Below are 12,520 nucleotides of genomic sequence, written 5' to 3'. Positions count from 1 at the left end.
AAGGTCTAAATGTTGGACAGCTGCTGAGTAAAAAAAAAAATGGGTCTTCATAAAATAGAATACAATAACATACTTCATGTTATTTCTGAACAGAGCATCCGATTTCCTAAAAATCTAGATGCTTTTATTTGTATGCAGTTTCATCTAAACTGCAATAAAATGAAAACAATAATAATAATAATAATAATTGAAGTGAGAATTGCAAAATACAAACAATATTTGAAGAGCAGTGCTACTGTTCATGTAGGCTTTTATAAAGATTATAAAGGCCTCCCCACTGAGTGATAAATTTCCCACCTAGGTGCCACTTTTATCTGTAGCATAGCTCTTCAAGGTTATCTCAAACATGCGACACAAAGTACTCCCAGCCAGTAAAGTGAAGAAGCAGGAAAAGAACCAAAACCATCAGTCACCAATTCTATTTCCCAGCTCGGGGAGGTGGTACAGCCGGAGGGGAGGAACACTGACTTACACACCTCCACTTAGCCCCAGCTGAGGGCCCCCCACCACCCTTGAGATAGAGTTACCACAGGGGGGCACTTGGAGGCTAAACGCCCTTCTCCAGCAGGCCCCTCAGGGCCCCATTGTACATTCGTCCCACAGTGGGAACCCTTGCCACTGCAATCTCCAGCCAATCACCCTCCCTAGAGACAGTCTCATTTGTGTAGACCCTGAGTGAACTTTATATGGATGTGTAGCAAAATTCACACTCCAAGGACTTATTCAGTGGAAGCAGTTATTTTTGTTTGTTTTAATTTTTTTTACCTGTCTGTAAAAAAAGTGTAATATCTTACTGCATGCCATAGCTCCATAGAGGAAATAAAGGCATCTATTTTCGTATTAGGCTGAATGATTGCTTGACATCATGACCTGAGTTGCCTCAAGTGTGTCAGTTTAGGCCAGTGATTCACTGCCTCCAACTTATGCCCTTCCCCTGTTGTTTGTCATTAGATGTGAGATTTATCAGTGGCGTCATGGGTTAAGAGACACAAACACATTATTTTTCTCAGGGGAACATGACTTTGTGAAGGAATTTGCCATCAGACAGCCGCTTCGCCTTCAAAAAGGAATTTGGCCCTGCAGGCTCTGCACCCTGTGGCCTCCAGCAAAAAGGCCAAGCCTGTGTGGCTTTGCCCAGAGATAGGGTCTTGAGGCAGGGGATGGCTCAGTCCTATCCCCTGTCATCCCTGTGCTGGCTCAGTCTAGTGATAACACAAGTCTGAGCCAGCACCTGGGGTTCCTGGTCCTCCTCTAAGTCCAGAGCTGGATAGCTGCTCCATAAAGCGTAATAAGTCAATTTAGCAGCTTTTCTTTGTATTCAGCTGGCTTATCATAAACAGACTGGGGTCTTCTTCTGCTCTTCTGTCTTTGTTGTAGCAGGGAAAACAAAACAAGCCTGTGCCTGAAAACTAAAAATGTGATATAATTCTTTTAAGAATTGGCTACTTGTTTTCACACACACGTCAAAGTCAAACACTGTTTATTACTTCTCTATTCAATCCGTCTGCTATGTTTGTCAGCACAGCATAATCACAGATATTCCCTGTCTGACTCAGTGACTTGGTGCCTGTGATACTTAGTCATGTGCTCTGCTTTTTCCACAGCAGATAAGCAGATTCTTATTGCTGCTATTCCCACTTGTGGTGCCCATTCATCTAATATGAATGTCATCTGTCGTAATAGAAAGGAATATATATGTACATGTGTTTTGATTTTAAGCCTCAAACCGCTGTCATAGGAGATCAATTGAAAAGGATATTCCAGCGGGACTCTGCTGTTTCATCTCCCTCATGTCTGGTTTTCCTGGGCTGCCAGGTCTCTGTCTATCAAACTATATGCTGGGCATATATATGGATATATATCACACATATATGGGTGTATGTGTGATGAGGTCTTAAGGACAAAAAAAGAACAAATCTGTCAGTGTCACTGTGACAACACTCCCTCATGGACCCAGACACTAACTAGGTTACTATGGATCATAGCGCCTACTGTGTTTCACTCTCACTCCAATCCTTTCTATCCTATTTACTTCTGCAAGTGTTTTCTACTACATTGCAGAAATAAGAATTCCCTACCAGTGCTGTGATTTCTGCTTCATCATGTAAACTTAAAACATTTGCAGTGGTTGCATTCCATAAATCTGGATTGTTTCTGACAGAGTCGACAGTCCTTTGGGATAAACGTGTACAAAATAGGGGCCCAAGTTATCAGCTTGACAATATTTGCTAAGATAAGCAATGTGTTGACTAGCTGCAGGCCTGGTTTGGTGTAAAAGGTTAGTAAAGTCATTGAGCTGCAGCCTGTGCGATGTTGGTGCTGCAGCATCCATCTTTGTGAGAGTGATGTGAGTGCTGTGACATTCTCCCAGTTTTAGTGAGGGCACAGAGAAAGATATGGTCTGTCAGCATGACGCAGATTGGTTGCAAGATGCCAAAGGTGGGAAGCTGTAGAATGTGTGGCTCTGCATTCAGTGCCCTTAATTTGCATGTGGTAGTTTGTATTCCAAAGTGGTTTGTTAAAAAGATGTGCGAGCAAGAGATCTGTGTGTGCGTGGGTGTGGGTGTGCACAAACTACTGTATGCTAGCAACTTACATACATAAGAAAGCATTTAAAATCCCCCTGCTTTCTACAAATCACTTTCTCTGTCTCTTCAGCTCACCAAAAACAGATGTCTAAGCGACCTGCCTCCATTAACCAGAGCTCCTCCAGAGTATAATTCAGCACACCCTGCCCGGCCTCCAGACAGCAGAACCAGCCCACCATCATCACCATCCTTCTGCCCACTTTCACAGCGGACCCAGAGATTGTGACAGCAGGGCAACAAGCCAAGACTGGCTCTATCTTCATGTAACTCCTGCTGGAGGTGGGAGAGTGCAAGCTGGACAAGATCCATCCCTCTGCTGTAAGTGGTCATTAAAGAGGTGGATGACAGCGCTTTCCTCTATGAGTTGTGGTGGAGTTGTCCTGTTCACTGCACTAGCTACTCCACTCAGCGACACAAGGTTCACTTTAATGGTGTCTGCTGGTTAGCACTGATCCATCTGTCACTGTGTGAGTGTGTTAGCTATCATCATGCTCTGCACCCCTACACCGTGCAGTATGTGTCATCTTTTCACTGACAGTACTAATCTTTAGGATTGGATTCAGTTTTGTGCACACAGGACAAGAATAGACATGTGAGGAGATAAAGGAGGTGAAGTGGTTTCGTTTTCACCACTTTTTTTCTGTAATTTTATTGAAAATGTAATGCAGTGGTTCTCCCTAAACGAACCTGATTACTATTAGATATCAAGAAACAGGAGCAGAACGGAGTGGGGTGACGGGTTGATCCCCAGGTAATCTCAGTTAAGACCCATCTGTCTGATTTCTGTGGCCTGAATATGAAGCAAATTTAGATCGTTGTACATGAGCGGCCCACAGATCGCTGGAACACTTATACCTTTGAACAGCGCTCATTAAATGGGATCGACATCATGCATGTGGCTCCTCAATTACCATCATTACATATGTGCCGTGAAGAATTATGTGCACATGTAAGCAGGTGGCGTCCCCACTGAGCCCGAGATCTGAAGTCATTTCAAGCGAAACTCCCAGTTTTTCAGTATTGATGTTTGCCACCAACAAGTCTCACGCCGCACCACTAATCAGGTGGCATTGTTTTTCCTCCTGTCATGTATTACCATGGTAATATTATGCTTGAGTTAATGGCAGATATAATTTTATACCCATCGGCTATAACACAATATTCTATTTCTTTTTCATCCCTCAATTCCACTGAATTGTTCGCGCTCCAGGTATTCCAGCAAATGTTGAATAAATTACTTGGAGACACTCAGAAGCCTTTATGGTTTTTCATTGTTAGTCATTCAGTACGGTTCTGGCTTTTATTTATCTATCTTTATTTTATGTTGGAAAATCATAGCAGATAATCTCAGGAGCAGGCATAGGAGAATTAAGCTGCATGGTGCCTTGGTTTGCCCCCCCATTTCTACTTTGTGTCAGCCCCTTCCTCTCCCCATGCCTGCACCCCAATCCAATCTACACCATTCATCAGATGGAAGTGATAAGCTTGGAGAGCACACGCAGAGGCACTATGGCAGCTAAGCTTTCTATGTGACTGTGTTGTATTGCAGTAACTGGATATTCGTCTTGTGTATTTCTTTGTGTGCAAGTGTGCTGTAGACAGAGGTCAACAGTAGCACATGCTATATATATTTTTTCCATTGTTCCTGTATCATGTAACATTTAATATTCCTGTCATTTACTTAACTATTTGACCTATTTGTTTTTATATATTGATCACACTTTTTTGCTACTGTGGCCAGTTATGGAGGCAGTGTTGAGATATTTTACTTAAGTATAAGTAACAAAACAACCATAGTGCATTACAAGTTACACTGTCATTAAGTGACAAAAATGTGGCAAAAGTAGAAGACTGCAGAGTGTTAAAATGTAGATAAGTTATTAAAATAAATATATTTGCGACAGTACCAGTAACAATGCAATAGCAATGTTAATAGGGAAGCAGCTGTGTGTACACAGCATGTTACTCTAAATCAATTTGAGGGATGATCAGACAATTAATGGACCAAAAAAAATGTTGGATAATTTTAGCATTCTAAGTTTTTTTTTTTTTAACTAGCATCAAAACTGGCAGCAACAAACCTCGTGTTTCGTGAGAGGACACAACTTTCCACACCTTAGTCTGAATTTGTCATTCACAAAAAAACAAAAACAAAAAAAAAACTGGAAGAGCTAGGACTGTGGAATAAAAAACCAAACAAATAAAATCTTGAATTTTTATTTTTTAATTAATTTTGCACCAATCAAAGTTATCACAGATGGGTCGGTATGGGGTTCTGTTTTTTTCATTCCAGATGGCTGCGTAGTTGAACAAATATTTACGTATTGTTCAGATTAGGTAAGGTAAAGTGTGAAAAGAGCCATCTGTGTCATTGCTGTTATTTTTCCTGTCCTCTGATTGGTTAAGCTTACACACCCCCCTGAAATCATTTCTTTGATAGGCAGCATATTCAATCAGCCATAAGGTCAGGGGTCAGATTTGTGCAAACAGAATAGTAATCGTCACAGAAACAAGGCCTGATGCTCACTCATAAGCAAATAGCTGACCTTTGGTCTTGGTGGTATTCATATTTTGTAAATATTAAATTAGTGTGATTAGCTCACACTATTTAATTTAATGTGTGGCACAGCAGAAGATATATTTTCTTATAATAAAGGATTATTCTAATTACTTCCAAATTGTATTCAAATTTACGCCCCACCATTAGTCAAATGGTCAAGTCCTCCATTTTTTTTTCTTTGCAGGTGTACATTGGAGCAATATTTTCAATTGGTGTGAAAAAGAAATAGATAAAAGACAAAAGAGAGAGTGACAATATCTCTGCCGTCATTGGATGCTGTGTGTTAAACTTGTGAACATACATTAAATGAAACAGGACCTTCGCTCGGCAGCTAGAAAATGAATTGCCTTCATCCTTTCATTAGACACTTTATCTTGCTTCCATTCTTCTATTTATCTATCTGGGAGAGCATTCATGTGTCACTTGCTCTTATCCTTGGAGACGAGCATGGAGACAATGGTTCCACCGCAGCATTTCCTCCCGTTCTGTCTCTGCCCAGCAAAACATGACGGAACAAATGAACCAATTAAATGTGCTGGTGGCTGTGCTGTCCCAAGGGGGTGGCGTCTAAGGAACTGAGACGGCCTGATTAGCTCAGAGGTAGGCCTGACTGGAGACAGCCAGCTAAGACGACTCAAGTGAGAAAAAAGCTCAGATAATATGAACACGCACTGCTTGTCAGTGCACCTGTGTATATTGTTTTCCTCGCCTCTGGCATTTTGAATGATGGTGATTGGTGTCGAGGCATTTTAGAATTTTTGTAGAGGTACACAGATTAGAGCTGAGTGAAGACTTGACAAATGTGTTGTGGATTTTAACTGCATTTTGCAACCGAGACAGAGCTCACGGGCAGTAATATAGTATACTCACAAAAGTTATCCAACAGCATGAGTGACATCTTCATGTGAGGAATGTTTTAAGCCTCTCTAACTTTATTTCTATCGATCCTAAATACTTTAAGGAAAGATGTTCCACTTGACTTTAAACAAGAATGATCAGTTAATACCTGCAGTATTGATCTGACAGGACCTTCTAATATTGGATCTTTTTATAGACACTGTTCAATCTCCATGTTGTCTTTTGCTTGCAGATTTAAAATTAAAACTCCAAGACGTAGGAAGGGAAAAGGAACTCTTATGGTGTGACCTTGTTTTTTGTTTTTTAACAAATCAGAATCAGAAAATATTCTGTATGTAGGTAATGCTTACGTTGCCCCATACTGGATTGGTGATTTTGTGATTTTGAAGATAAGCCACACCCCGTAGAGGTCACCTGTACAGTATGCAGCTGAGCTATGCAGAATATAATGGAAGGGTTCATCCTTTGGACTTTGATACACAACATGCTGAATAGGTGACTATGTCACATCAGGTGTTCAATACTAGCTTTTTCCTTCTCTATCAATTCCAGGCTCACTCACCTCTGATATTGGCCATGCCTACCTTTCCTTTTCTATTTTGCTTATTTTCTTCCTCCTTGCCTTTGACATTCTGACAGTATCTGCAGTTTCCAGTCCTGGGGGTGGTGGTGGGGGGTGGGTACTGGAACATTCAAAACCTCTTCATCTCCGTTGCAATTTTGCCACACCTTGTCCCTCATGGTCAATTTGTCACCATGTGGAATGCCACGAGGTGTCCTTGGGGCTGACCACTGGTCATTGCTCTCCCTGTCACTCGGAGAGGAAAAAGGAAGGAAACGGAGGGAGGCAAAGGGAGAGCGAGAGGGGAGCAGAGGGAGAATGGACCTGACAAAGGCCCTGAAACAGCAGAGCCAGGGGAGTATACAGCAAGGCTGTCAGCACCTCTCATTAGTCAAAGGCAGCCTCCCTGACAATGTGACACTGATTACTGAAAGCCCTGATTCAGACTTTCTCCCCTACTCTGTGTAGCTGCAAACAGTGTCAGCTAAAGCTGCACGCACATGTTCACTTGTACACACACACACACACGCACAAACTTCAATCCACTCTCTTTCCACCCCAAAATGCTTGAAGTGCATTTCATTTCATTTACAAATTTCCCTCCCATCTCCAAAGAGACTTAAGCCTTCATTAAAAAGAGCGATAAAGGCCGTTGGGTGTCTTTCAGCTCTATTTAAAATCAAATAATTGATTTTTCACAGGGCGTAAATAAATATTAAATGGCATTATTGTGCATGGAGGCTTTCACACTGGCAGGAGTGTTGGAATTATAGTAGATGAAGAGTGGCATCCATTAAGAGTTTATCATTTTTATTGATCCAAGTGACATGTCTCAGCACTGAGGAGGATCTGATTGCTTTTCCTTAATCACTGCATTGAGTGTAAAGGGAGGACTGGAAGAAGGTATCGGTGTGCAGAGGGAATTAAGGATTGTCTCTAAATGTGGGGTACAACTGTGTCGATGTATGTAATACTTCCCCCTGGTACAGGCAATACATCCATGGATTGTGGGGTCCTCCACCCTTTATTCCTCATTTTAATTATTTAGCAGCAGTTAGATGAAATCCTGGATGTCTGTGATCCATACCAAGAGGGACAACAGAGCATGACCGTGGTAGGTCAAGTTTGAAATGCATTCAAGGTAGTATTTTAAATGCTTTGCGGTACCTGTAAAGTGGGATGACATTTACAGAATGACCTTAGATCGCCTCTCTGCATGCTTTTTTTTTATTATTATTTTTTTTTATTTTTACATCTTTGAGTCACAATGAAGGACTCCATCACTACATAGCCATTCATATTTGTGATGGGAACTTTTTTTATGGCCTTTGTGGACATAAAATCTGTTGTTAAAAGTTTTGATACTTGTTTCATTATATCAGTTGTAAATATATGGCCAGTGACCATGTTTATGTTGGTAATATTTTTATAAGACTTTGTTTTTATTTCTAGTTTTCAAGGCTAAACATTACTGATGGCTGTTCAGGCTTGCATGAATACTTCTCCTGCACCACTCCACTTTGATTAAATGCAAATTGCATGCACAATTGTATCAAAAGAAGGGGTTCTAATAAACAAAGCAATTCAAACAGATTTCCATCCACAACAGTGCAAAGTATAAGCCTCCATCTCTGCATTAGATCTTTGTCCTAAATTTAAATGTTTGTACTTGAATAAAGAAGCCAATCAGCTGTGTTCTGTAAGGCAATAACACAGAGGAATAGCTTGTATAAAAATGCTGTTTACATGAAAAGAAGTGACAAACAAAAATATGTTGCATGGAGACATCAGTAAGGTTTCCCAGCTGTGTAGAGGATGCAGAGGGACACCCTAACTGCTTCGGCAAAGGGCCTTTTATATGCGGTCGCTGTGAGGACCGGCAGCATGAAGCTTGACCCCTGTGAGAAGAGTGTCCAACCTGCCCTTCAAGCACGGACACTGCTGTTAGCCTGACCAGGCCAAGGATTACATGGAATTTGTAGTCCTCAGCTCTGCAATTCTGACTTCTAGACTGTGTTTCCTAGTTTGTACCACCTGTGGACTTGCTAGGGGGAACGTGGTCTGTGTGCCTTTGATTGATCCACATGGCATTTTGACCTAGAAGGGCTCCATAGGCTCCACTCTTTATTAGACAGCCTGCAGCTAGCTCCCACTGAAATCCAAGAGTATTTCCCTCCAAGTCTCCTGTGTTTCAACCTCCCTGACATGAATGCCAAGTAATCTCTCTTTGGCCTACTTCATTTATCCACACTTAACCCTTTGACCAATTGACTGCTTCACTTGTTTGATAAATCTGCCTTCACAGTGATGCACATGCCATGCAGCATGCCTCTCATTAGAGTGTTATTCTAACCGCAATGCACCACATACTGTCTGCTTGTCAGTATACAGGGGGTATGTTATGTATTGGAGGCTGCAATCCTCCCCTCTCACTATCTGGGTTCTAACAAGGCCAGGATAGCAGCCAGATTGACAGCTGCTGGGGCATTTTAACAGGCTTGGTGTTAAACTGCTAAACTCTGAGGAGGCATATGAATGACTGGCTGCCAAACTACACAGAGCACAAACCCACTGCCTTCACTGTTACAATTTTCCAACCAACCATAAGCTTCCACAAAGAGAGAAAATACAGTCTTGGACTCAATTTGTTTTTCACTATATTCAACATCTACTTGATATTGGTCCTAATAAAAACCATTACTTACCAGGTGCTGTACATATGTCATTGTACAACATGACATTGTAGCTAAAGTCCTCTCTAATGATTTAGCCTCAGGCTGTTGAAAATGACTGGTCAGATCAGAAAGGGTTTTTCAGGATGGAGAAACCCTCCCTGTTTTTAGAAGATGCACAGAAATACAAGGAGTGATTGATTGATTATGTTGTAGTCTGTGAACATTAGCCTCTTGAACATACAGAAAATGATCAAACTGGTCCTTCATCTGTGAGGAAATAGGGTGGATTGTTTGATTAAAATGTGAATGGCAGCCATAGTCACTGTGGACTTGTGGACTAGTGCATTGTCTTAAAAGAGTGCTCCTCTTGTCCAATTCCCACACCAGATCTTTGATTGTTCATTGATCTTTGGTTGGATATGGTGCATTCAGGTTGCATCTATGGTCTTAACTTGCATGCATCATATATGTGCTTCCTCATTTTCTTGCTTCTAAAAACAGTTGGTCTGTCACTGTTGCCTTCATTCTTGCTCTGTGGGTTCAGGTCCAGCATGTTAAGCTCCTTATGACATTTTCTTTTTTTCTTTTTTACATTATTAAAGGTAGGGTAGAATATTTTGAAAACTCAAAATAAGTGAGTCAGACAGATTTCGAAAGTAAACACACGCCCCTTTCTCTCGGAGCTTACCCCGAAGCCACGCCTCCAATAACATGGACACGCATTACCTGAAGACTTCAGCCATCATGGATGTACCTCTCTGGTACGTGCAGAGCAGGAAGATAGTGACAACCAGCCAATACTCCACGCAGGGTCGTCCCAGAATATTGATTTTTAGCCACAGAGCTCTAGACAGAAGACTTTGTGTATTTGTTGAGCTCTCTGTGAACAAATTGCCTCTACGTCTTCATCCTAAACTTCGTCCCCATTGTTTTCACTTCCTGTTTTTCAGTTGTGTGCTTAGAAAATAGCTTTGAAGAAAATGTGGTGATTTAATAAAGATTGTTAATTTACAGAAAGCTCCACAATATCAGTCTGTGTATCTACAGTGCGTGGGGAGAAGATTTGGAGGCAGGGAGCGATATGTGAGCACTAACACTACAGTGGAATTTGCCAGTTCTTTTTTCTTTCACCTCCTTCTCTCTCCAAAACAGAGGGGAAGTCAAAAACACCATTTGTCAGTGCACATTACATCTCTGCTGTTATATTCCCAAATGAAAGCCCAGTATGTGGCTCCTTTCAACAGAAGATGGTAACAGGCCTTGTTAATTGGACTTGGCTTGGTTCTCCATGAAGCCCTATTGTCAGCATGACTGACTGAGGATTACTGGGCCAGAATGGCACCGTGCTTATTGAGACACGAACAGAGCACGGAGTGTACAACCAATGTGTGCTTTAAATTGAGATTTCTGTTATAGTTAAATTATAGGAATTTAACTTCATCAGTTTTAACCAATACTGGTTAATGAACTGTTACAATGCTCTACTCCTGGTAAAACATGGTGAACAAGTTGTGCATGCGTGTTGAAGCATTCAAGACTTGCTTGTCATGTCTTCTTTTTTATATGTCTTCACACTTCACATTTTAATACAAATTTAGTGATGTGCCCACATGCTCAGAGATGATAACCTTAGTTAAATAAGGGATTTTGAATTATTTATTAACTGCCTAAACTCCACACACTTAAGTCCCATTATCAGTTACTGTGGGCTCATTTATCTTGAACACTAAGACCTGCACTGCTATTGAAACAGCAGTTGTAACACAGTTATAACTAAAATAACATTTTTATGAATGGGAGGAAAGGAAGTTTTATTTGTTTGTCAATTTTGTAACAATTGAAATAAAATAATGTGTCCATAGCCAGATACTCTCAGGGTCTACTGTTAAAAAATCATGGATTCATTGTTGTGTTTAAGAGAGCAGCCGATGTTCTAGAGGTCTCAATTCTGCCTATAGACAGATGTCAGGAATGATTTTAGTTTGTTTTATTTTTGTAGATAACTCTGCCCCTAAGAAACAATGATGGTGAATAAAAGCCTGGAAACTTTCACTCTTCTGGCCCTATACCAATTTTCTTACTTGAACATGCGACACAAATTACACCATTTCTACAATAATGCATGTTATCTACATTTTATCGTAGGAAGAGCAAGAATATGTCAACAGCCCCATCAGAGAAAAAAAAAAAACAAACTCCTCACAATTGTGAGCGTATTAAGTGCAATGTTTCTGCTTGCTTGTGATTTAGTTACTAAACCGTGTATGCTTTGAGGTGCTCTGCCAAAATGAACAGACTAGCTACTGTGTTCTCATTTTAACTTTTAATTGTTTGATGTTACTGCTGCTCCTTCAATCCAAGGCAACTTTCTTGAAAAAGAGACCTTACCTTAAGTGAAAACGTTTGTATTCAGGCAACAGCAGGATCCTGTTAACTGTCCTAACATGATGGAATTAGAGTGATGGCTTGGCTTAACTCTTTACAAGTGCAGTCCCTTTGAAGTTTCTATTGGATCTGAGGCAGTTTGAAATTTGCAGTTGAAGCTGTATGATCAGGACATTCTGAGTGTGTTTTACCTTTTAAAGACAGGAGATGTGTAAGAAATGCCGGAGTTAATTTAAGGAGGAAGAATTAAGCTTTTAGCTGAGGATCACCTACTTCCCATAAGCAAGAAACACACACACATGCACATCATTGAAGATAAAGCCTTCCTAAGTGCTCTATGGTTCGTATTACAAACACTATTAGAAAAACCATACACTACCACAAATCAGCACCGGCACAACTCAAGCTGATGCAGCATATCTAACACAGTATATTTCTGCATGGCTAGCTTTCCAGCTACAGCTTAGAATGTTACAGTATTAGCGACTGAGCCAGGATAGCCCTGCCTTGTTGCAGCGAGTGAACGCCATTCACTGGGACTGTCATATGATTGGATTGAGGCAGACCTAAGCGCAGCTCGAGCTGCACTTATCAGCTAGCTGGCAGATAGGACTTGTCATACTGCCTGTCAGATCTGATGAGGGGACCACAAGCCTCACAATGGAGCTAAAATGCAATCTCCTCCTCTGCAGCTGCATGGCCTGCCACAGGGACACGCTTATTAGACTTTGTAAACAGCCAAATGTGAGTGCTAAACTGTAAGAGTTACTGTCAGGCGGGCTGAGCCTCTCAGCTGGCTAGCCAAGGAGACCGGGAGCGTTTCCATACAAATCTATTGTAATACTGTGAAGGAATTTACCAGAAACAAAACAGTAAAGTGAATGCTGGAACT

This window comes from Parambassis ranga, chromosome 10 (assembly GCF_900634625.1).
Source record: "Parambassis ranga chromosome 10, fParRan2.1, whole genome shotgun sequence".
NCBI lineage: Eukaryota > Metazoa > Chordata > Actinopteri > Ambassidae > Parambassis > Parambassis ranga.
The sequence above is the reverse complement of the archived record's forward strand: the minus strand, read 5'-3'. Positions refer to the sequence as shown.